The following is a 7500-nucleotide window of genomic DNA, read 5'->3' as shown; positions in this document are numbered from 1 at the left end:
TTCTGGGGTAAACGTGAGAAGTCCGAAAGGTCGAACGGGTGAGATTCACGCCCATCCGGCCACTGGCCCCCGCCCTCGGCAGATGGGGCCGGCCGCCCGCGCGGAGCAATCCGCGGCGGGGTCGTGTCCGGTTGCCTTTCCACTCGCCGCGGGGTGGGGCCGTTCCGGTGTGCGGTGGGCCGCACTTCTCCCCTAGTAGGACGTCGCGACCCGCTGGGTGCCGGCCTACGGCCCGGGTGCGCAGCCTGTCCTTCCGCGGGCCTCGGTTCGCGTCTGTTGGGCAGAGCCCCGGTGTCCTGGCTGGCTGCTCGGCGGTATATCTGGAGGAGTCGATTCGCCCCTTTGGGCGCTCGGGCTCCCGGCAAGCGCGCGCGGTTCTTCCCGGATGACGGACCTACCTGGCCCGGCCCCGGACCCGCGCCGCTGTTGGCTCGGGATGCTCTCGGGCGGAATAATCGCTCCCGTCAGCGGCGCTTCAGCTTTGGACAATTTCACGACCCGTCTTGAAACACGGACCAAGGAGTCTAACATGTGCGCGAGTCATTGGGCTGTACGAAACCTAAAGGCGTAATGAAAGTGAAGGTCTCGCCTTGCGCGGGCCGAGGGAGGATGGGGCTTCCCCGCCCTTCACGGGGCGGCGGCCTCCGCACTCCCGGGGCGTCTCGTCCTCATTGCGAGGTGAGGCGCACCTAGAGCGTACACGTTGGGACCCGAAAGATGGTGAACTATGCCTGGCCAGGACGAAGTCAGGGGAAACCCTGATGGAGGTCCGTAGCGATTCTGACGTGCAAATCGATCGTCGGAGCTGGGTATAGGGGCGAAAGACTAATCGAACCATCTAGTAGCTGGTTCCCTCCGAAGTTTCCCTCAGGATAGCTGGTGCTCGTACGAGTCTCATCCGGTAAAGCGAATGATTAGAGGCCTTGGGGCCGAAACGACCTCAACCTATTCTCAAACTTTAAATGGGTGAGATCTCCGGCTTGCTTGATATGCTGAAGCCGCGAGCAAACGACTCGGATCGGAGTGCCAAGTGGGCCACTTTTGGTAAGCAGAACTGGCGCTGTGGGATGAACCAAACGCCGAGTTAAGGCGCCCGAATCGACGCTCATGGGAAACCATGAAAGGCGTTGGTTGCTTAAGACAGCAGGACGGTGGCCATGGAAGTCGGAATCCGCTAAGGAGTGTGTAACAACTCACCTGCCGAAGCAACTAGCCCTGAAAATGGATGGCGCTGAAGCGTCGTGCCTATACTCGGCCGTCAGTCTGGCAGTCATGGCCGGTCCTCGCGGCCGGCCGCGAAGCCCTGACGAGTAGGAGGGTCGCGGCGGTGGGCGCAGAAGGGTCTGGGCGTGAGCCTGCCTGGAGCCGCCGTCGGTGCAGATCTTGGTGGTAGTAGCAAATACTCCAGCGAGGCCCTGGAGGGCTGACGCGGAGAAGGGTTTCGTGTGAACAGCCGTTGCACACGAGTCAGTCGATCCTAAGCCCTAGGAGAAATCCGATGTTGATGGGGGCCGTCATAGCATGATGCACTTTGTGCTGGCCCCCGTTGGGCGAAAGGGAATCCGGTTCCTATTCCGGAACCCGGCAGCGGAACCGATATAAGTCGGGCCCCTCTTTTAGAGATGCTCGTCGGGGTAACCCAAAAGGACCCGGAGACGCCGTCGGGAGATCGGGGAAGAGTTTTCTTTTCTGCATGAGCGTTCGAGTTCCCTGGAATCCTCTAGCAGGGAGATAGGGTTTGGAACGCGAAGAGCACCGCAGTTGCGGCGGTGTCCCGATCTTCCCCTCGGACCTTGAAAATCCGGGAGAGGGCCACGTGGAGGTGTCGCGCCGGTTCGTACCCATATCCGCAGCAGGTCTCCAAGGTGAAGAGCCTCTAGTCGATAGAATAATGTAGGTAAGGGAAGTCGGCAAATTGGATCCGTAACTTCGGGATAAGGATTGGCTCTGAGGATCGGGGCGTGTCGGGCTTGGTCGGGAAGTGGGTCAGCGCTAACGTGCCGGGCCTGGGCGAGGTGAGTGCCGTAGGGGTGCCGGTAAGTGCGGGCGTTTAGCGCGGGCGTGGTCTGCTCTCGCCGTTGGTTGGCCTCGTGCTGGCCGGCGGTGCAGGATGCGCGCGCCTGCGCGGCGTTCGCGCCCCGGTGCTTCAACCTGCGTGCAGGATCCGAGCTCGGTCCCGTGCCTTGGCCTCCCACGGATCTTCCTTGCTGCGAGGCCGCGTCCGCCTTAGCGTGCTCCTCCGGGGGCGCGCGGGTGCGCGGATTCTCTTCGGCCGCCATTCAACGATCAACTCAGAACTGGCACGGACTGGGGGAATCCGACTGTCTAATTAAAACAAAGCATTGCGATGGCCCTAGCGGGTGTTGACGCAATGTGATTTCTGCCCAGTGCTCTGAATGTCAACGTGAAGAAATTCAAGCAAGCGCGGGTAAACGGCGGGAGTAACTATGACTCTCTTAAGGTAGCCAAATGCCTCGTCATCTAATTAGTGACGCGCATGAATGGATTAACGAGATTCCCGCTGTCCCTATCTACTCCAGAGAAAAGCGGTCTGCGCAGCGCCACCTGGGGGAGGTGTGTTGCCTCCCATAACTGGGTTAAAACCGCCAGGAGACCCTCTGATTCCCTGAAGTCAACGAACGCGTCGGGGCTCAGAGGAACCTGAGTGGGGCGGGGACCGTAATGTCCAATCTCGTGGCCTTGTCGTGGCTCTCTGGCTCAGTAACCCCCTTAGATGGGGCGAAGCTAACACGGGATGGGCCGTCCATGCATGACGTTAAACGGCTAGCCCTTAACTGGGTGCAATCCTCACGGTCCGCACTGGCCCACCGTTAATTAGCAAAAGCGGTGGGTGAGACATGGTCGGTCATGATCCCCCGGTACGTGTGGAGACCCCCCTGGGGAACGTAACTCGGGCTTGAGTGCCGCACCGTCTCGATGATGTCAAACTCCACAATATAAGACCCAGCTACCACCTTTAACATCTCTGGGCTGTGGATTTGTGAGGGTTGTCGTGTGTCAAGGTAGGACGTAAAACTCCCGTCGCGGCAAGACGTTAAGTGCCCCCAACCCAAGCGAAAGCAAAGGGTGCGTGGCGCAGGGGAAGCTGCGTAACGAGAGACACACCACCTGTCTCTCCTGAGTTGAGCGCGGCGGCTGGGCGAGGGTATGAGGGTAAGTCTCACGACGATCCTGGGGCCCTGCGGTCTGGCTGCTGCAGTTCCTCACGTCCTGGACGACGTTAAATGGTCCCCCAACCCAAGGCGAAAGCAAAGGGTGCATGGCGCAGGGGAAGCTGCGTCGCAAGGGACACAAGATCTGTCCCTCGCAGGGCAAACAACATCTCAGCTCTGCAAACCCCACGTCCACATTCGCTGGGGAGGGATCACGGCCCGAGCCGGCAAAGGCTCATCGCCGTGAACGGGATGTCCCGGACATGCTCCGTCAAGCCGGGGCATGGTGACATGTCCCCGGCTAGGTTAGATGGGGCCAGACCCCCGAAAGTCTGGGGGACCGACCCAGCACCTGGGTAGGACTGGGTTCTTGGCCTTTAGGTGGGAACTCGGCCGAGTAGGGGGCGAAGGCCGAGAGGTGAATCCGCCTCTCCGGAATGCGGTGGGCATTTGCCGGGGAGGGACGGGTGAAATCCCCAGTGATGTGGTTGTGGAAGGGGACTAGTGCGCTGGAAACGGCGTGCTAAACCCAGCAGCTCTTAAAGCTCTTGGTCAAGGGGCGGGACTGGTGAGCGAGCTGCAATTTGCCCCCCCCCATGCCAGAGAGGCCGGTCCGGGGTAAGAGACGGGCCTCCAATTTATCACTCTTCAATTCAATCAATGATGGCAGAAAACGTGGAGAGTGATACGGCGCTACCGGAGCAAGATGCTCCATTCGATGCAAGATCAAACGTCTCCGTCATGGAGCGACACGCGCATTTTCTTCGGCTTCTAGACCGAAGCGTTAAACATGGAAAGATCACCGCAGATCAAATTCGGGTGATCAAAGAAGAAGTTGCCAACTGGGCTTTGGCGCATGCCAAGCTCGAGGGGCAATATGAAGAGATAAAGGCGGAAAATGACCGCCTTAGAAAAGAGGCGGCGAAGCCCCAGAAGTCTTATGCTGCAGTTGCGGCAGCACCAATCACAATAAAACGCACGGTGCAAGACACGATAAAGCAGAACGTACAGAAGGCTGTCCCAACAGTCTTCATAAAGCCTAAGAAAGGGGACGATGTCAAGACGGCAAAAGCCAAATTTGAAAAGAGTATAAACCCTAGAGTAGATAAGATTAAAATAAATCAGATCAGGACTACAAAAAACGTATTGATAGTCGAACTGGCCTCTACTGAGGACAGTGACAAACTAATGAACAATACTAAAATTCAGGAGTCATTTACATGCGAAAAGCCCAGAAAGCGAAGGCCACTTATGATGATGTACGACGTACCATCATATATGACCCAGGACGACGTGGCTGACTGTGTTTACGCACAGAATTTTGAGGACAAAATGACTCGAGAAGAATTCACAGAACAATTCAAGGTCCGCTTCAAGGCAGGTCCTCGTGACCGAAACACTGTGCACCATGCCATTGAAGTGTCACCGGAATTGCGTAAACAGATCATTACAACCAATAGATTATACGTAGGCTATAATGCAATATCCGTCAAGGACTATACAGCCCTTGCTAAATGTACCAAATGTCACGATTACGGACATGTTGCAAAATACTGTAGCTTCCTAAACCCAGTATGTGGGAATTGTGGAAGCGAAAAGCATGACAAAACAAAGTGCGACAGAGAAACGCCCACCTGCATCCCTTGTAAATACCGGAAACGCACCTGCAACACTCCTGGTAAGGAGTGTGCAACCTATAAAATAATGATACAGCGGCTCATACAGAGGACAGACTATGGCAACGCGCTATAGAGTCACTCGAAAATCACCTAGCAAGCAGTTGCGAGATGCAGGTCGGTGGCGGAAGCTCAAGGAATCACAGGAATCTCTGCCCTCGGTGGTCAACGAGCGAGAGGAGGAGAGGCAGGTCTATTCTGTCTTAGTTCCAGACGTGCGACCGGAGATGCGGGACTTCTCCTGCCAGGTTGGGTCCTTCCTGGCCATTAGGAGGAGTCCTCCAGGTGATCCGGCGACCGTGCAGACCAACTTGGAGTCTACCTCTTCACAGAGTGGGGGCTTTCTCACGCGCAAGGAGGGAGAGACCTATACACTTCCTGTTCCGACAGAGCGGCCGGAGTCGACGGATTTCTCCTGTCAGGTCGGGGGTTTCCTGGCTACAGGGAGGGGTCATCTAGGCTTCCGGGAGGCGGCGGTGACCGGCGGGGCGGCTTCATCCGTCGGGGGCGGGGGTTCCCGCTCGTCCTCGGGGGCGGAGTCGTCGTCGGCTGCCGCGCCAGTCTCTGCAGCAGAGCACCAGCAGACTCCAAAAATGACGCAAGAGGATGTCGAAACAATTCAAGTTGGAAAAATGTACACTCAGTGTCCACCAGGAGACACATACACCATTTGTGAGGAAACGTTAAGACTGTCTAGACTGGAGGAACCCACAGCCCTAAACGCGGCTCTGAGGCAGCTGGTGAGGGTCGGGCATCCTCGCGGAGAGAAGGTCACGTTCCCGGCACTGGAGGATGCAGACTGTATTCATCTCGCTGCGTTAAACATTCCCACAGACTTTGAAAAATTACAAGACCTAGTGTCAAAATTATATATCAGACGGGGTCGGGAGTTCGATATCGACAAGACCTATAAAAACATGGTCAAGATGCACGGCAGGATTGGTTTTGATCCTGCCCAGGTATGGCCTGACAGCCATTTCTACACCAGACACCCGGATTAAGATAAAAGTCTTACAAATAAATGCTATGAGGAGCTCCCTTGTAACTCAGGAGCTCCGAAAGATAGCGGAAGAGAAAAATATCGATGTTATGTTAATTCAAGAGCCAGGCTCTGCCTCCGGCAAGGTCACAGGCTTTCCCGTCACTGCCCAGGTAATATCAATGGGTCCAAACCCCATGTCAGCAATTGTCATCTACAACAAGTTAATCAAAACCACTGTCTTGACACAGTATTGCACTTCCCATGTAACAGTTGTGGAGATAAACTTTTATAATACATCTTGGTATATAATTAATATATATTGTCAATACAGGGATCCAATCAATATTTATCTTGGGCAGTTATCTACAGTATTGCGAGCCCTAGCAGGCAAAGCAATTATAATATCAATGGACAGTAACGCAAAATCCCCCCTATGGCACAGTCAAGTTCAAGATCAAAGAGGACTGGCACTGGAAGACATAATTATGGAACATAATTTAAATGTTGTCAATCTCCCCGGCAACCCTCCTACCTACAGGAGCAGAGCTGGGGCAGCATCCTCTATTGATGTCACGCTCTGCACGACAAACATTGTAAACAATATCCAAAATTGGCAGGTCAACGACAACATAACCACCAGTGATCATAACGCTATTGAATTTACAATAGCATCACAACGGGAGCATGTGCTAGAGGGGTGGACAATGCAGTATGACTACGGGAGAGCAGACTGGGACCTGTTGGAGGCGGAGTTTCATCCTCCGGAGCTGGGAGACGGTCCTTTTGAAGTAGAGGAAGCCGTAGGGGCCTTAATTGTCTCAATCAGGGCGGCTTTGGCCGCGGCGATACCGACGCGAAGGCGCTTCATACGAAAAGCGACTTCTCCATGGACTCCAGAGCTTACCCGGCTCAGGCAGTCTATGAGAAGAGCACGAAGCAGCTATCAAAGGTCCTTCACCCAGGAGGAACGGCACTACCATCTTGCCCAGTATAGGAGAAGGAAATGGCTTTTCAAAGAAACTCTCAGACAACACCGCCAGCGGAGCTGGGAGGATTTTGTAAAGTCTCACCTGACTTTGGATCCATGGGGTACACCGTACAAAATAGTAAGAGAAAAAATCCATTCACCAATGCATCTCTCGACTGTACGAGTCGGTGACACAGACAGAATGACACAGGACTGGTCAGAGACCGCTGAGGAGCTACTGAGGGTGCTCCTCCCAGACGATCGACCTGACACAGACACCGAGATGCAGCAGGAAATAAGACGGCAAGACCAGCTACACTACCACAACAACGTACAGGTGTACCCCTACTCCATCGAGGAAGTGAAGGCAGCTATTCGCTCCTTTGCAAAGTGCAAGGCCCCGGGGCCGGATGCAATTCCTGCAGAAGTTCTGCAATGCATTGCAAACAAACTGGCTCCGGGCCTTACGAAAATTTACAACAGATGTATGGAAACACAGGTCTTCCCAACCTGCTGGAAGACGGCAGAAGTTATTATTATCAAAAAGGCTCCTGATAAGGATCCAATGATGCCCAAATCCTACCGACCTATCTGTCTCCTGGACGTCTTGGGAAAGACATTTGAGAAGCTGCTGGTCTCTAGACTGTCTAGTCATAGAGTCCTACGTGGAATGAGTGATTCGCAATACGGATTCCGAGCTCG

The sequence above is a fragment of the Schistocerca gregaria genome, unplaced genomic scaffold (assembly GCF_023897955.1).
Source record: "Schistocerca gregaria isolate iqSchGreg1 unplaced genomic scaffold, iqSchGreg1.2 ptg001220l, whole genome shotgun sequence".
NCBI classification, from domain to species: Eukaryota; Metazoa; Arthropoda; class Insecta; order Orthoptera; family Acrididae; genus Schistocerca; species Schistocerca gregaria.
This window is presented reverse-complemented; position numbering follows the sequence as displayed.